The sequence below is a fragment of the Salarias fasciatus genome (assembly GCF_902148845.1).
Source record: "Salarias fasciatus chromosome 23 unlocalized genomic scaffold, fSalaFa1.1 super_scaffold_20, whole genome shotgun sequence".
Classification (NCBI taxonomy): Eukaryota; Metazoa; Chordata; class Actinopteri; order Blenniiformes; family Blenniidae; genus Salarias; species Salarias fasciatus.
The window spans coordinates 17,365,096-17,382,724 of NW_021941230.1; the positions used below are offsets into that span (position 1 = coordinate 17,365,096).

At 51.5% G+C, this 17,629-nt stretch overlaps 1 protein-coding gene across 1 annotated transcript in view; it reads left to right on the plus strand.

The window, feature by feature from the left end:
- Nucleotides 1-17,629, plus strand: part of LOC115383908 (basic proline-rich protein-like) — a gene marked incomplete at its 5' end in the record, with an annotated part of 236,315 nt that overhangs the window by 179,050 nt on the left and 39,636 nt on the right.

The window sequence follows — 17,629 nt, forward strand, 5'->3', positions numbered from 1 at the left end:
AAGGGACTTTTTCTTTTCCAGAGGTAATAAGCACACGAGTGGCGAACGGCTCCGTTAAGACGGCGTTCACACGGCGGCGGCGAGAAGAGGAGATCATCTGGGTTTGGGGGTTGCTGGTTTGAAACCCTGACAGTGAGTCAGGTTGAGTCTGCAGAGCTGCTCTCCACCGTTAACCAGCTTTATGTCAGCGGCGTTCACCACTGTTGCATTGTGGGTGTTTAGCACAGCTTCGAGGCTAATGCTAATTAGCTAGTCAGCTAGCTTTCCTGAAAGCAACACAGAGTTATTTGGAACCGGTGTTTCCTTGAGAACTGATGTGGCCGGTCGGTTTGTTGGGCCAGATTGGGGCCCCTGGCGGGCCGCTTTTGGTCCCCGGGCCCTATGTTTGACACCCCTGGTTTAACGGCTTCACGCTGAAACGTGGGGATGAGCTGGGGCTGTCCGTGGTGGAGCAGGAGTTCGATTCCCGTCGCAGTCTGACTGGTAATTGAGTGTGTGTGTGTGTGTGTGTGTGTGTGTGTGTGTGTGTGTGTGTGTGTGTGTGTGTGTGTGTGTGTGTGTGTGTGTGTGTGTGTGTGGCTGCTGCCTTTAATATGCTAATGGAAGGTGCTCTTTCAGCGCCGTGTCCTGGGGCGGTGGCGGCGGCGGCGCTCTGTTTCAGCCTGAGATAAAGAGTGGAGGATCACGCCGCCCCTACCGGCAGCCGGGACGCTAATCGACATGAAGAATGGATTCTGGACGGCGCCGTCCTAAATATCCGCCGCCGCGGCGGGTAAATAAAAGTGGGTTTTCACGGCGCCCAGATTAGCCGTCACCCTTTAAACTCATAATGGCGTTTGTCCCCGGGTCGCTCGGCGGCAATTAGCACATATTAGCCCGCCGCCGCCGCCAGGGATCGTGGGTAATGACGGGAGCGGGAGCGAGCCGCGGGTCCTCAGGTAGGACCGGAGTCCAGACCCGACGGAGGTCCGGCCTCCACCCTCCACCCGGCATACTCCACATTGCAGAGTACCCACAATGCCCTCTGTTGTTGTGCTGAACTTTTGACTGTGTGGGCGGAGCCTGGCGGACGGACGAATACTGGACATTTCTCTGTGATGACGGCCTCATTACTACTCTCTCTCTCTTCTCTATGCCTCTCTCTATCAAACACACACACACACACACACACACATCTCTCACTCTGTCTCTATTCCTCTCTCTCTCTCTCTCTCTCTCTCTCTCTCTCTCACACACACACACACACCTCTCACTCTCTCTCTCTCTCTCTAATTCTTTATTCATCTCTCCCTCGCTCTCTTGCCCCCCCTTCCTCTCTCTCTCTCTCTCTCTCACACACATACCTCTCACTCACTCTCTCTCTATTCTTTATTCCTCTCTCTCTCTCCCTCGCCCCCCCCCTCTCTCTCTCTCATGACAGATACTTTCCGGCTGTGTGGCGTTCGGTTCGGCCTCCACCCAGCCCTCCGCCATGTCTCTGCTCCGACTCTCATTCCACTCAGCCACACACACACACACACACACACACACACACACACACACACACACACACACTCATGATCATCATCATAAAAACATTTGTCTTGAGTTTCAGATCTTTTTCTTTCTTTGTTTCAATCAGTGAAATTAGAATTATTTAAATCAAATCGATCATTATTTTCGGATTTTATTTGTTTTATTTTGATTTAATAATTGAGTCATTCTCAGGAGTTCAAAACGTTTTTTTTTTTTTTTTTTTATGAAATTTGTTTTCAAATTTAATATTTCTAATTCAAGGAAAAAAAGTCTTTAACAGATAATTAAAAAAACAAAAAAACCAAATACTAAACACCTTTTCTCTGCTCAGTAAATATAACCTTTTGTCTTAAATATTGTAAATGTTTTATTTGGATATTCATTATATTGTGGTCTTTTTTTTATATTGGACCATTTTTATTCCTTTTTAAAATTTATATTTAATCCAAATTATTTTATTCACTCTTTACTTACTTTAATTTTAATTCTATTTGAATGTGTTGAATTTTCAAACAGAATCTTTATCCTGTAGAATTTAAAATAAGCAGGATCTTCTGCCGCAGCTCTGAGGCTGATCAGGGTTCCACTGGGTTCTGTTCAGACCCGGTTCTCCTCCGTTCTCCGGGCTCCTCTCCAGGTCCAGCAAGGCCGTGGTTCAGAGTGACCTTTAGGAGACGTGGAGACGGGGAGGTGTGTGGCGCTGAGAGCAGATGACTCAAGTGGCGTCATGTGACCTCGGCGTCGCGTGACGCCAGAACGCAGTGAGAGGATCTGATCCAGCAGGACGGGGTGAGAGGATCTGATCCAGCAGGACGGGGTGAGAGGATCTGATCCAGCAGGACGGGGTGAGAGGATCTGATCCAGCAGGACGGGGTGAGAGGATCTGATCCAGCAGGACGGGGTGAGAGGATCTGATCCAGCAGGACGGGGTGAGACGGTTCCAGTTCAGACGGAGACCAGCTGGTTCCTCCTCCTCCTGACTTCAGACTCGGTCTCCTGAACCTGGAGGCTTCCTGCTCCTCCTGCAGCTCCTGCTGGTTAATTCATGCAGCTGTGCTCGCTGTGTGTGTGTGTGTGTGTGTGTGAGAAGTGTGTGTTTCTGCTCACACGTTTCACCACGCGGCGTTAATGGCCCTGCTCCTCCTCCTTGGTGCTGGTGGTGGACTCTGTGGAACCGGAGCCGGTTTCCACCTGAACCCTGGTGTTTGGGCGCCGTTCCGTCTCCGGTCGGGTTCCAGAGCCGGCCCGGCCCTCCTTCCCGTCTCTCATATCGAGCCTGTTAAACACCCGAGGCCACGTTCCCTCCTGCGCTCGGCGGCGGCGGCGTTTTGAAGCGGCGCGGCGCTCAGAAGGAACTCGGCGCGGTAATTTGAAGCAGGGTATGTAACCTCACAGCTCCTGCAGACCCCGTGTTAAATGAGAAGAGTGGAGCCTTTGAATGGAGGGGAGGCGGCGGCGGCGGCGGCGGCGGGGAGGTGAGGGGCTGACAATGAAGCCGCGAGTCTGAGGCCGACTTGTTCATCCCTTGTTATGCTGCTAATGTGTATGATTTAAGGGGGAATTATGCACATCTCAATGTGCCTATAAATGACATTATTCATGCACAGGTGCTGCACTAAGCAGCTCCTGAATGATAATTAAGATAATCTTTCTTTCTTTTTTCCCCTGCCTTCACGCTCGCTCGCCCTCTTTTCTCACGGATCCACTTTGTTCAGGCAATATCTCCTGTGTCAATACCTCGCTAGGCTGCAGCCCCGCTCCCCTCAGCCATTGTCTGATCCTCATTCAGCACTAAAACCCGCACTAACAAGTGAGACCACGTCTATGTTTCTCCCCGGAGCCCGGCGGTATTTCTCAGAAATAACGTGCCAACTTGAATTAAAGTGAAAGAATTAAAAAAAAAAAAAAAAGAAAAAAAAAAAAGGAAAAAGTTTTGCGAGGCAGAAACTTGGCGGCGGCGTTCCCGAGGGAATTCACCGCGCAATGAATTTCTCAAACGAGAATATGAAGACATTGATGTTGAGCACTTTGCATATGATAAGCTCTTTTTCCATAAAGAGGAATGATTAGTTTTGGAGCGGTTAGGAAATGTTGCCGAGGAGAAAGTGTTCTGGGCTCTCAGATATTAGGGACATTTAGAATACATTAAAAACACGCAGGAGTTTGCTCGGTGCTTATTCCAGAACCGCTGTTTTAAAGACGCAGCCGTCCGGCCGTCCGTCCGCTCCGGCTCAGGGGTCTGGGTTTGATCCCGGGGGACTGTGTGAAGGCAGCTTCACCTGGACACACTCATGTAAACACTGCTCCACAGCTGTGACTCTCTTCTCAAACTCGTCCAAAACCAGGAAAAAAAAAAAAAATAAAAACCCATCAGTCACCTGTGGAGACTTCTCTAAACTTTATCCTCGTGTTCTCGACAAACTGCTCAACGCGTCTGGAATAAACCGAACAACTCTTCAAAAACACAGCTAAACTGAAACACTTTGGCATAAAAAGGTGTGACTAGTCTTGGGATCAGGTGTTTAACTAGTCCGAAGCAAGTCTGAAAATATGCAGGACTAATTAAAGAAAATAAGATAAAAAAAGTGCACAAACTACAACTGTACACGTTGAAGACGAGTTCAGTGAAAGTTCTCTGAAACGACTGAAACGTTCATTAAACGTTTACATAACTGCTCTAAAGCTAGTCTAGAAAGAAACTAGAACTGGTTCTAACCTGGTGCTCTGGAAGAGCTGTGGACACTGAGCTTTATTCTATTAACACACTCATACCTGTGGAAGAGCTGTGAACACTCGGTTTATTCTATTAACACACTCATACCTGTGGAAGAGCTGTGAACACTGAGCTTTATTCTATTAACACACTCATACCTGTGGAAGAGCTGTGAACACTGAGCTTTATTCTATTAACACACTCATACCTGTGGAAGAGCTGTGGACACTGAGCTTTATTCTATTAACACACTCATACCTGTGGAAGAGCTGTGAACACTCGGTTTATTCTATTAACACACTCATACCTGTGGAAGAGCTGTGAACACTGAGCTTTATTCTATTAACACACTCATACCTGTGGAAGAGCTGTGGACACTGAGCTTTATTCTATTAACACACTCATACCTGTAGAAGAGCTGTGGACACTGAGCTTTATTCCCCTTCTGAGTCCAGCTGGTTCAGGACCGAGGCGTCAAGGCGCTGCCGCCTGAAGTAAAAATACTCACTAAAGTGTGTTTCCATCATATTTCAGTGACAGATTTCAAAATAAAGCTCCAAACAGAGACTGGCTGAACCTGTGGGCCCTGAAAGGCTGTAATGCCACCATGACTCCGCCACGTTTCAGTCTGGACACTAGAACCTTGGTTGTGGTGGGTGAAGTTGGACCAGGTCTCAAGTGGATGGGTGGAGGTTGGTGGAGGTTGGTGGAGCTGTGTTCTGGCTGCTCCTCCTCCTCCTCTTCCTCCTCCTCCTCCTCCTCCATCAGGGATCCTCGGAGGTTGTAGCAGGAGCAGCTTGAGAGGGAATTCGTCATAACGGAGGCTTTAAAAGCAAACAATTAGCTAAAAACCTTTCACATCACACAAAATCATTTGATTCATGGTTCTTCTGAAAATATTGATCAGAGCGCTTTTAATGAGTACTTTTACTCGTGGTGGCTGATTTACTTGCTGCTGTGGAGCTTTTTATCATGGTGGAAGAGCCGGTTTCTCCCTCCCTCCGCCCCCTTGGCTCCCGCGAGCAGGTTAAATTATGAGCTTTTTGTAAGGAAAGTTTGCTCACTCATGGACGCTCGCCAGCCGTTTGCAAGAAGTGCAGGACGTAAATTTGCGGCGCGGTTTGTGAAATGTCATTTCAGTCGTCAACAAGTCCTCCCAGAACACACACTTGCTTAAATAGGTGGCTTATCTCTGCCTGACAGCAATTTGTGAAGGGCCACGGAGACGGCTCGGAGATTCCAGTTTGCGGAGCAGCTGGAAGTCGCGTTGTCCCGTTTTCACAATTTCACCTGATTGATCTAAAGACAGTTTTGAAAAGGAATTGTGAAATGACTTTCATCTGTGAATGTTGTGGAGTGTGTGCTGACTGGCAGGTCCATCATGTAAAGGCTGGAGTTCTGCTGTTCCCTCAGATCTGATGCCTTTAAATAAAGTAGATAGAACACAGAAGTACAAAAACAGTCCCACTAGCTTAATGCTAGCTCCTATGGAAAAACCCACTGACATGCTAACTTAGCGCAGAACAACTCACTGGACCAAATTGAACTGAGCAACATGTAACTTACAAAATGCAGAAGCACAAAGGCTCATTCGTAATAACAGGTTGATATTTTACTCAATCATAAAAACTGGAGCAGTGACCCAAAACTTTCAGAACTCAAAATTCAAACAGGAAGTAGCTACGGAAGCCTGACAGGCTCAAAAAACGTAAATAGAGAATTTCAAACAGGGATTAACTGCTCGGCGCCACCTAGTGGCTCAACGGCTGGAATTGACTTTATGTCCCTTTTCCTGAAACCACAGAGACTTTTATTCTGACAGGAGAATTGTTGATTTGGATGTGAGTGACGGTGTTGGGCGGCGGCGGCGGCGGCGTGGGCCGCTCAGCCTCCACCTGATTACAGTGATGGAGGCCAGTGTCTGTTTTCACCGCCTGCTTCTTTATTTCTGGCCCAAATTGCAGCTTTTACTGGCGACGGCGATGTGAAAGCGCCCTTGCTGAATAGTCGCAGGTGCCGCGTTTGAATCCGGCTCATTGCTGGAGCAGCTTCCTGCTCCCGTGTTGAGCGGAGCGCGCCGCCGTTTTTTATGTTGCCATTAGCAGATTGGTCATTCAGTTCCACCAACGTTTTACGCGGGCGGCAGTTTCCCCGCCGGCCGGAGGCGGGGCCGATTCCCAACGCCGCGCCGCGGACGCACCGGCCGCTCGTCAAACCGCAGAGTTTTACTGCAGGCAGACGTGAAGTCACCACACGGCGTCTTCAATCGAAGGGTCGCGACCTCCGGAGGCCGGCCGGACGGACGTCTTCACAGCAGGACGGAGTTGAGTTGGTTCCACTGAGGACGACGGCCTCGTCCTCCTTCATTACATCCTCCTCTCAAACAGAATCACGAGACAAGATAGAGAGCTGTGGAAACTTTAAAGTGTTTATTAGTGTTTTTTATCATTTTATTTTAATTGAAATCATGACTGAAACCATCAGTAAAACTGTCTTTTCAGATATTTATGTGATTCATTTTAATTCAATACATTTATATGTAAAGGATATTTTATTATTTCTGCACTGGCGTATATATTTCTGTGGAGTTTATCTCCTCGAATTAATCAAATGTTCTGACTTTCTCAGTGGTGAAGTTAGAATATTTGAGAACAGTTTGAGTTAATCTGCTGGATTATTTTCAGTTCATTCAGATCAAGATTAGAAAAGTGAAAACAGTGAAAAGTGAAGATGAAGCTGGACTCCGGCTGTCACCATGACGGATTTCTGGAGACCATTGATTGATTATCATTGATAAATCATTGCAATTGATAAATATATTGTCTCTTTTTTTGTTTTCCTCTTTCCATAATAAACTTGAACAATCCTCGGCCGGACTGGACGCCTGAAGAATTCAGAGAAGCTTAAGGACATTTTGAAAAAGACATCAGTAACTTCTCCATTTCTGAAGAGGATTTATGATCAGGAGGAAACGGCGAACTCTCACTGTTCGACTGCTGACTGAATGTTTACCCGCTCCGCATCGAGCTGAGACCAGAGTAACTCTCCACTGAAACGCCGTTTCCAGATTACATTCAGGGATGCAGTGCCGGCTGGCTGCGCCCACTTACTCTAATGAGCAGGAGTTCTGCGCTGAAACAAAGATTTTCTTGTTTTTCACGCCGGGCCACGGTGCTGCTCTGAGACATTCTGCCGTCGGCGCCGTCAGAGCGCTCGCTCAAGTCACAGCTGGAGCGGGTTTCTGCAACTTTGTGGACAAAATCAATAATTCACCACAATCCTCGACATGAAAGTCTCAGGATTGCTGAACGCTGTAGTGACTGTGACTGCCCCCAGTTCAGCGCCTGACCCAGACAAACGCAGAGGGGCAGGGAGAACATGCAAACTCTCACGAGTCCTCACCTGCCGCTCTCGTATTGATCACCGAGCTCGGTGTTTGATGGTGTGTGTGTGTGTGTGTGTGTGTGTTTGTGTGTGAACATCTTTGTTCCGTCTGCCTCGGCCAGCAGGAAGCGCCTGATGTTTCCTTGGCAGAGCAGAAGGTAAAAATAGAGGAGCTTCATCTGGTTCGAGTTTGGCGCCGCCGCATTTCTTCGGGGGCGGTTTCGCTCCTGCTCCATCTTTTTTTGTTTTTTTTTTTTTTTCCGGGGCCCTTTTTGTGTGATTGAAGCTCAAACGGAGCAGGAAATGCAAATAATCCCGGCGGGTGACGTGATGCCGGGCCGGCCGGCCGGCCGGCTCGCCACATTAAAGGCGGGGATGAGCGCGGAGACGGGAGACGGCTTCAAAGGCCGGAGTGACGGGACGCGTCTCTTATTGACGGCCCTCCGCCGACCTTCTGCCTCCGTTGTTCTCCAATCAGAGCCGCCGACTCACACCAATTACACCTTGATTACACGGCGAGGAGCCGCCGCAGAGATTTACCGTTTCCCCCCTTCTTATCTCATTTCAGCTCCTTTACCACCTTGTTAAAAGCAGCAGGCGTGCCTTTAACTGGCTGCTGCTGCTGGTGTGTGTGTGTGTGTGTGAGAGTGTGTGTGTGTGTGTGTAAACAGGGAAGCCGTGCACTTATTAACTCGCGCACATTTTCCACTTTTCCCCACAACATGTGGCTGAAGTTTTGCATCGTTTAGCTGCAGATTAAAATCGTTTGCAGGAGCGAGGCGGAGCGGTTTCACAGCCTGGCTTTGACCCTGCAGGGCCGGAGGGCCGGCTGGCGGAGTCTGCATGTTCTCTCTGACCCAGAATGACTTCTTCAGGTAAAACTGTCACTAAATGAAGGGTAGAGATGGTCTAAAGTCGAGCATCCTTCCTGACAGAGCATGGCGGAGGGGCGTTCAGGCGTTACCAAAACACCAGTGGACCCTGAAAACACAACTTTTTGAAAACACTGGAGCTCCGCCGTGAACAGTAGACCAGTGCCGTGACTCCCAGGCCAGGTTCTCCTGACCCTGGTCCCAGTTGACAGAGTTCTGTACAGAACGGCGCTGTGTTTCGGCACCTGAACGCATCCTCGTGACTGTAAGGGAGTGGACGAGTGGGTGATTTTCTGAGCTGGACTTGAACGCAGCATCGCACGCACAAGAGCGTGACGCCGTCAGGAGCTAGCATGTCAGCAAAGCAAGTGTGAGGCTCCGCTTTTCAAAATAAGATGCAGATTCCGCTCACTGCGGCGGGAATTCTGAGGAGCGACCGGCCTACGATCGGCGGCCGCAACTCCTGCATTCAGTGCCGTTAGCACGCTAGCATACGTTAGCACGCTAGCATCCATCAGCGACTCGTCTGCAGCCAGCAACAAATTAGCATTTAATGCCACATAAACACACAACAGTACCGAAGAAGTTCTGAACAGTATTGAAGAGAAGTGGTCTGAGTCGTGACTGGAGGAGGTCTGGAAGTGTCCACCGACAGTGGTCTCGGGTTTTTTCAGGACGTTTCGGTCCCTGAAACGGGGAAATGGGAGCATCAGGATGCTGATTGATTCATGTTTTGAGATCGTCTGAACCTGGAAGGAGTCCAGGCCTGCGGTTCCTCCTCACACCGGGGTCTTCACTAGAACCTGACCCGGCTGGGTGACTGTGGTCCCCGGGAGAGGATCTCCAGGCTGAGAGGATCAGCTGGATCCTCGGCCTGCTGCTCCTCGTCTTTTTCCACTGCGGCTCTGCCTCCAGAACTCCTCCGTTACAGTGCGGTGGCGGTGGTGGCGGCGGCGGCGGCGGGCCCAAACGAGGAGCAGAGCATCAGACGCCGTTGTGGAGATTTGCATATCGCCACGTTGGAGCTCTGCCCATCATCGCTTCTGCTCATTAAACGCAGGGTATCTTCTTTTTGTCTTGCTTTTTAGAAAAAAATCTCGATTTAGCCGCTTTAATTCCGCTCGGCGGTCTTGTAATTGGTGTTTACGTGATTGGCTTTCTCCCTGTAAATCCTTGTCAATCTACCGTCGGCGTCGCGGCGTTATCAAGCCCACAGAAACAAATAACGCCACAGTAAACATCCCATAATTGACTGTTTAGGAGCGCCGATCATCAGTTGCCGGTTTGATTTGAGGATGTAATCTGCTTTTGCGGCGGATGCCAGGCCATTCAAACCAAAAAAAAAAAAAAAAAAAAAAAAAAATGGACACGAGCGCTAATGCGGCGCTAACCTCTGAGCCATTTATGCTCGTCGAATGTACTTGTAATGATTAAGTTTGAAAGAGCGGCGTTTTATCGTCGGCCAGCACAAGAGTTGGCAATCTGAAGACCTTCAACTAGAAATAATTAGGATCTATTTGAATGCTGAGTGCGGAGCTCGGTGCGGAGACAAGAGCTAAGCTTGTTAGTGAATGTGGTGGCAATTAAATGGCTCAACCCCCCCAACTACCCCCCCCCTCCCCAGCCCCCCAGCCCCGCCCTCCTCCCTGCTGTTTATGCTGTTTTATCACCTGAACGTGGTTCAGAGTCCCCCGCCCTGCCGGACGGCCGTCCTGACCGCCGTGTTTCACATCCGGATGAAATGAGTCGGCCCGGATCGCCCCGCCGTTCCCCCCCCCGCCTCTTTAATTCCTCCTCATAGTTTAACGTTAAAAAATCAGGTCAACCTTTAAGATTTCTGAGCGGAGAGGAGAAGAGAGAATTAATGGTATGCTATTTTTATTCTGTTAATTTGATATGACCTTAGTCAAAGGCGGCGCAATAACAAACTCTACTTACTTCTTCTTTAGACCGACGCCCTGCGCCGCCGTGTCGCCTCGCTCGCGGCCCGCCGCCACTTTCCGCAACTCTTATCTGCAGAACTCAAGGCGGCGCGGGGAAAGCGACGCTCTTTCATGGCGTTACGCAGCATATTGTTTCAATTAAGGCCGTCTTCTTCATCACTGCCTTCAGAATCTGGTTTTTTTTTTCCAACAATAAAACGGCTCAAGTGGCGAGTCCCAAAATAGATCCTGACAGCCGGCGGCGCCGCGCACCGCGGCCGCCATACAGGTCCGCGGGCGTCTTTGTGCGGAGGTGTGTGTGTGTGTGTGTGTGTGAGCGCTCAGTGTGACTCCCCTCCTGACAGCGTCCAAACCGCGGTGCCGAGCAGCGCCGAGCGCCGCAGCCCCCCATTGAAGCCTCGCCGCGGGGGTTTTCTTCTTCTCACAGGGGGAGGGAGGGGGGGCGGCCCGGGGCCGGGGAGGGGGGGCGAAGGTGAAAGTTTGGCACCCGGCAACAGATCCCCCCAACACTGGAGGTCTTTGTTGCTGCGGCTCGGCGACGTGGACGAGCCAGGCGGCCTCTGACCCGACCCCGACTCCCGGGGAAGCGGTTCGCCCCGGCAGAGAAAGCAGGACGGGAAGAAAGGGTCCTGCGAGGGGGGGGAGGGGGGCGGTGAAACAAAGTGCTCAGAAATAGGTCAACCACTATCTCATTTTTCTTGCTAAGCTCGTAATCGGCCCTGACAGGCGCGCTGTGGCAGCGGCTATTCAGCCGCCGTCCGGGACTCGAACCGGCCGTCGCCTCATGTGAGGCGGCGTTTAGAAGATGGAGGGCTTTGTTCCCCCGGCCCGCCTTTGATGTGGGCTCCTCGCCACCGCCGCCCGGCGTTCACCTGCGCCGGGCCGCCCCGGGGTCCCCGGGGCCCCCGGGAGCCTCAGGAAGCACCGGCTGGCGGGGGGGGATGTTCACCGGCTCAGTCCACTGAGCGCATTACCCCGCTCTGAGGCTCTCTGTGGAGGAACGCAGTGAAACTGCTTTTATTTAGTTCTCAAGGTAGCGAGTCTCGGTCTGCATTTCGGTGGGTTTTGTGTCAGCTGAGCGGCCCGGGGCTGGAGGCGGGGCTGGAGGCGGGGCTGGAGGCGGGGCTTCACATATTCCAGTCCCTCGCTGATGATCGGCTGTTTCGATTCGCCAGGACTCAAACCGGATCAGGTGCCGTGAAGTTCGGTTTCTGCGTTTTGGGTGGGATCAGAGGACCGTCTCCACCCAGACTCAGGGCTCAGGGAGAACATGCAGACCTCCGCCGCCTCCTGGTGTCTCCCGTCAGAGTGAAGCTCCGGTCTGGAGGCTGAAGCCGAGTCCGAGGCTCCGTCTGACATTGGTGACCAACTTCCTGACATTTCCAGACCAGACTAATCAATCGATTAGTGGAGGAGACTCGATGTGTCGGGATGGATCTGGAGGCGGGGACCTGGGACACGTCTGAGTCATGTGGACGGGTCCCTGGAGGCCTCGTCCCCCGGCGGGGGATCAGGGATCCAAGCAGCCTGGAAATAATCGCTGGCGTTCGCCGGGAAGCCGTTTTGGCGTCCGGCAGCAGATTTGAAGGCGATCTGGTTCGGCCTCTGGCCCGTGGGCGGCCGAAGGATCCTCCGCTGCTAATGAGGTGCGCACGGCCCCCCGGGGGGGCGGCGGCGTCACGCCGGCTCCCGGCGCTCGGACAATGAAGCACGTGGACCATAAAACTGTTGTCGCTGCGAGTTTTGATCCCTTCCTCTCTAAATAGCCGTTTCAATCTGCACTTTCGCCGTGGCGTCAGTGCTAATAAGAAGTCTCTTTGAGAACGCGCCCATTGTGGAGTGAGTCTGTTAATTATGACGGCTCAAAGTGCCGCCGCTCTCCGACTCGGCCTCATCACAGCCATGATTATTCATCACCGCGATAAGAATTAATATGCAGCGCGGCGCGCTCCTCCACAAAGATTGTTTCTATTTTCTCTTCTTCTTCTCTTGCACCAAATTTGAATGCTCCAAATTACACATTCAATCCATCTTTGTTTGTGTGTTTAACCCTGTTAAACATGGCGGCGGCACTCTGTGACTTTTAAAGACCCGTGGCTTATTGCGCTCCCAGCCGGCGTCGCTAAGTGACGATTTGGATTGTGTTTGCTATCAAATAAACACTTAATGTATCTGGGGATGTAAACAAATGCTCCTCCTCCGTCACGGCGAGGCGCTCGGCGGCGGAGGACGGTGGTAGTGGCGAGGGGATCAGAGACCCCCTCCGCCGCCGCCGCCGCCGCCGCCGCCGCCGCTGCTGCTGCCGTCCGCAGCATTTAATCAAACCGGCATTAGTTTGTGCTGCAGCTTCAACTTCTCCCAATCCCAATCCCAACCCGGCCAGGAAGTGGATCCAGCTGTGGACTCAGCAGCTCAGCGGATGAGATGGGCTTAAGGCGCCTTTTATAACCGTCCTGCTCTCCCTGCGGCGCCGCCGGGCCCCAGTGACCACCACAACACCTGACCGACAGGAAGTGCCTCAGATCCACCTTCCTGGCAGCTGCCCCCACCTTCAGAGGCGTTCAGGGACCGATCAGTGTGTTGGTCATCTCCTAGTTTACAAAATATCAAAGAGGCGTTCAGGGACTGCTGAAATTGTAACTTTACTCTGTTTTTATAACATATTGAAGAGGCGTTCAGGGACCACTCAAAGTGTTGGTTTACTGTATTTTATAACATCAAGTGGCATTCAAAGACCGCTCAAAGTGTTGGTCATGTGTCATTTTACAATACATCAAAGAGGCGTTCCGGGACCAGTCATCCGAGAGATCAACTGTTACTCTATAACGTATAAAAGAGGCGTTTAGGGACTGTTCCAATTGTTGGTGTACTCTATTTTATAACATATTGACGAGGCGTTCAGGAACCGTTCGTAGTGTTAGCTACCTGTTATTTTTCAGATTTTTGAGAAGTGTTCTGGGTCAGTTTGGTGTATTTCGCCCGTTCAGCGTTGATGGATTGTCATTTGGTTTCAACACGGAGAGCTTCAGCTCAGAGGAATTCTCTGGCAGCCTCGCTCACAGCACAGCCCCGATAAATAATCAATAATCGCCTCGACCTGTCAGAGAAACCGTTTCCATGTGGGACGGAGGGAGGCGTCTGAGCAGAGAGTTAAATACAGAAATTAAACAGAACCTCGTGTGATTAAAAGAAGTTAGAGAGCAGTAAATAGAAAAGAACTGAAACCTGGAGAGACGTTCAAAGACAATCCAGAATGTCGGACAACTGTAACTTCATAGCATATTTCTCCACTTTTCCAGAAATTGAAGACATTTAAAGCGTAAATCGTGATTTTTGTGAAATTTGTGAGGCGTTTAAGGACCGATGAGGTGAGTTTTCGTCGATTGTTCCTTTCACAGTCTCATATCGGCGTTCAAGGACAGCGGAGAGCGTGGGTCCATCGGACCGGAGGAACCCGGGGGAACCTCCGCCCGCAGATATCGGTGCTCGGCGTTGCGGCGAGCGGCGAGCGGCGAGGCAATGCGCGGCGCCTGATTGGCCGCAGACCAATCTGAGGTCGATGAGGAGTCGAACAAACCCTCCATCAAATGTGAGCCGTGCTATGATCGCCCCGCAGCCTGTTCGGAGGCTGCACACTGCGCCGTGTTTGTCAGCGCCGGTGTGTGTGTGTGTGTGTGTGTGTGTGTGCGTGCGTGGAAACATATCTGTGATAATATAACTGAGAATCATGATGCAAGCTTTTCGCCCAGAGTGCTCTGCAGCTCATTTTCAAATGGTAATTTGCCTTATCCGCAGCAAACTCACTGAGTGTAAGTAAGTGATTATTTGCATGGCTGACAATCATTCGGCTCGCCTGCGGTCTTTTTCCAAACTGCTCCAGTTTGTCCAGTCTTTGAAAAAAAAAAGAAAGAAGAAGAAGAAATAGTGAGGGAGGGCCAGCTCTCTTTGAAACATCCTTTCATTTACCTTATCATTAGACACAAACCGTTAAGACACAGCCAGCCGGCACTTCCTCATAAGTCTGATGAAGGCTCTGCAGCCGCACAAATCTTTGTGATTGTTGAATAAAGACGCGGCCGACGGTTTTTTAAAACGGCCTCCGTCTCACTTTCTGGCGGCGGCTTCGCCTCGCCGTTCTGGGTTTCGGGCGGTCGGGGCACCTCGGGCCGCGGCGGGCGGACGAGCCACGTTTAATCATCCTCAGACCCATTGATCAGACGCGCTGGATGCTGAGTTCCTCCTCTCCGGTTGTTTCCTGATGGCGTTCTTCACGTTTTAAGGTCGTTTATCAGTGAAGCAGCGCCGGCATTCAGGAGGCTAGCAGTCTGCAGAAGTGGGGCAGTGTGGGTAAAAAGTGGAGAAGCCCCGGGGCGAGACGCTCGCACTTAAAACCAGAGATTAATAAAAACCAATTGTGGAAGAAGGCCACCGGCCCGCATTCAATACATGCCAATAACAATGCGGCGCGGGTCTGAGCGAGCCGCCGCAATGAAAAGCTCCGGTCGGCGGAGTCGCTCCTCGCCGCGCTCGCCGCGCTCGCCGCGCTCGTCCATCAATCAGCATTTAGGACATCGACAGCAGCTAATTTAATAAGCAGTGACCTGAGCGGGCAGGAAGCCGGCCCGGCAGACAATGCTAACTCATTTATCACTCCGCTGGCCCGGCGCCCGCCCGTGATGCGTTTAGGTACAGCTGGGTGACTGGACGCTCGGACGCGGCTTCACCTCCGCTTCCTCTGCCGGCGGGGAAATGAGCAAGGCAGCAGAAAGCGCTGCCTTGCGGGCGTTCCTGTGAAACCGGCCGCCGGGGTTGTACTCTGACGGGGCGGAGGATTCCCCCTCCTGGCCGGGATCGGCTCTCTAAAACTCGAACTCCTAACTGCTCCCTCGCGCCCGGGCCGAGCACGGCAGGATGTGGAGCTGCACGCCGGCCGCCGTTGGCCCAGCTCGGCCCGCCGCTCCGGAGGAGGCGGGAAACGCAGTAATGTGGATTTTAATGCGCTCTAATGACCCTTTGTTTGTCCGTCTCGGTCTCGGCCGTGTCTCTTCCCAGCAGCGTCACCTGTAACGGCGAGCGCTAATGAGCAGCGTGACGCCGCTGATGAGGCAGCGCAGTGACACGCTAACGCCCCTGCTAACCTGCTAACCTCCTTTACTGGAGCCAGCGCTCAGGAACGGATGAGAGCCGAGTGCTGAGACGATGGAAGGAGGACCGGTGGCGTGCAAGGCACCGAGCTCCTCAGGGTACCCGCTAATGCTAATGCTAATGCGGCGAGGCGCTCATCTCCCGGTAAACACACCTTTCATGATAAAGTAACAGAGCTGGAGCAGTTTTACTGTTGCTAATGCTAAAGGAGCCGTTTCTGCTCAAGCTACACTTTTATGGATGGAGACGACGCACCTGCTAATGCTAACTGCTACCTAACAGATCAGGGTAGGGATAGCTGCTCATGCTAAAGCTAACAGCAGAGGATTATGGATTTTTTTAGCAGCACAGAGTAACCCCGTGTTTTCTGCTAATGCCAAAATCGGTAGTTAGCATTAATGCTTAGCTAACAGTTGAATGAAGCCACTGCCACTGGTAATGCTAAGCTAACAGCTAAGTCAGACCAAACCTACTGGTAATGCTACGCTAACAGCTAAGTCAGGCCAAACCCACTGGTAATGCTAAGCTAACAGTTGAGTGAGGCTCCAGACACTGATAATGCTAAGCTAACAGCTAAGTCAGGCCAAACCCACTGGTAATGCTAAGCTAACAGTTGAGTGAAGCCACAGCCATGCCAATGCTAAGCTAACAGATTATTGAAGCCACATACGCTGGTATTGCTAAGCTAACAGTTGAGTAAGGACAGAGCTGTTAGCTTACCTTAGCAGTGCTACTTGTAATGCTAAGCTAACAACTAAGTTGGGCCACAGCCACTGCTAATGTTAAGCTAACAGCTAAGTCAGGCCGCAGCCACTAGTAATGCTAACCTAACAGTTGAGTAAGGACAGAGCTGTTAGCTTAGCAGTACCACTTGTAATGCTAAGCTAACAGCTGATTGAGGCCACAGCTACTGCTAATGCTAAGCTAACAGCTAAGTCAGGCCACAGCCACTGGTAATGCTAAGTTAACAGTCGAGTGAAGCCATAGCTACGGCTAATGCTAAGCTAACAGCTAGCAGGGCAGAGACAGCAGCTGGTTGGGGAACTGGACCGGATCAGTCAGGTGTGTCTGCATCAGAACTCGATCCAGATTCTTTGAGCCGAGCTAAACGCTGTTTTTTCCTACGGGCAGTAAAGGAGGCGCGGAGCCGCTGGAGGATCTGGAGCCGCCCTTCAGACCTGATCCTCTCCGCGGCGAAGCCCTGCAGTCCAGGAAATCGATGAGAGAGTGATTAGCGCGGCCGCAGGCAGACTCATGATTATTACCAATAAAGGGAAGTGGATCGATTCCTGTTTTTGTTTGGGGACTTGAAAACCTGGAGCCGGATCAAATCTGGGATCCGGTCATCAGTTTGATTGCCGCTGATTTATGAATCAGCTGATTGGAGCCGCCGGCTGTGCGGCTGGCTCTGGGCTCCGCCCCCCATCTTCAGATTACCTATCGAGTGACGGGACTCTGCCACAGGGTTCCACGGGAGAACACTTCAGAGGACACAGAACTGGAACCGAGCACCCTGACTCTTTACGGAGCGTAGAACTGGAACCTGCAACTCTGATGCTTTATAAAATGTAGAACTGAAATCTAGAACCCTGACACACCATAGAACCGTCACACATCCTGGAACTCAGCCACTTTCTACAACGTTCTCATATTTCAGAGACAACACTTTCCAACTTTTCCTACTTTCTAGAACCTCACATGTTGGGGAACCCTCCTACATTCTGGAACCGCCACAGAAGGGGGGTGGAGGAGAGGGTGGAGGGGGGTGGAGGAGAGGGTGGAGGGGGGGGGGGGGGGGGTGGAGCTGCTCCCTCAGCAGCAGGACTCACAGCTGAGCCTCACTCAGCTCCTGTGATTGAAACGAGGAATCCCCGCTGAGTCCAGACTTTCCAGTTTAGCAGCTCAACTGGACGGATTTCAGTCGTTCCTGGCCGAGCGAGGGGAGAGCGAGGAGAGCGAGGGGAGAGAGCGGGGCCCGGCGGCCAATCAGGACGCAGTCCAGCTGTGTGATGCACATCTTGGATTTTGTTGGGAAAACTGTCTGGACGGAAAGCAAA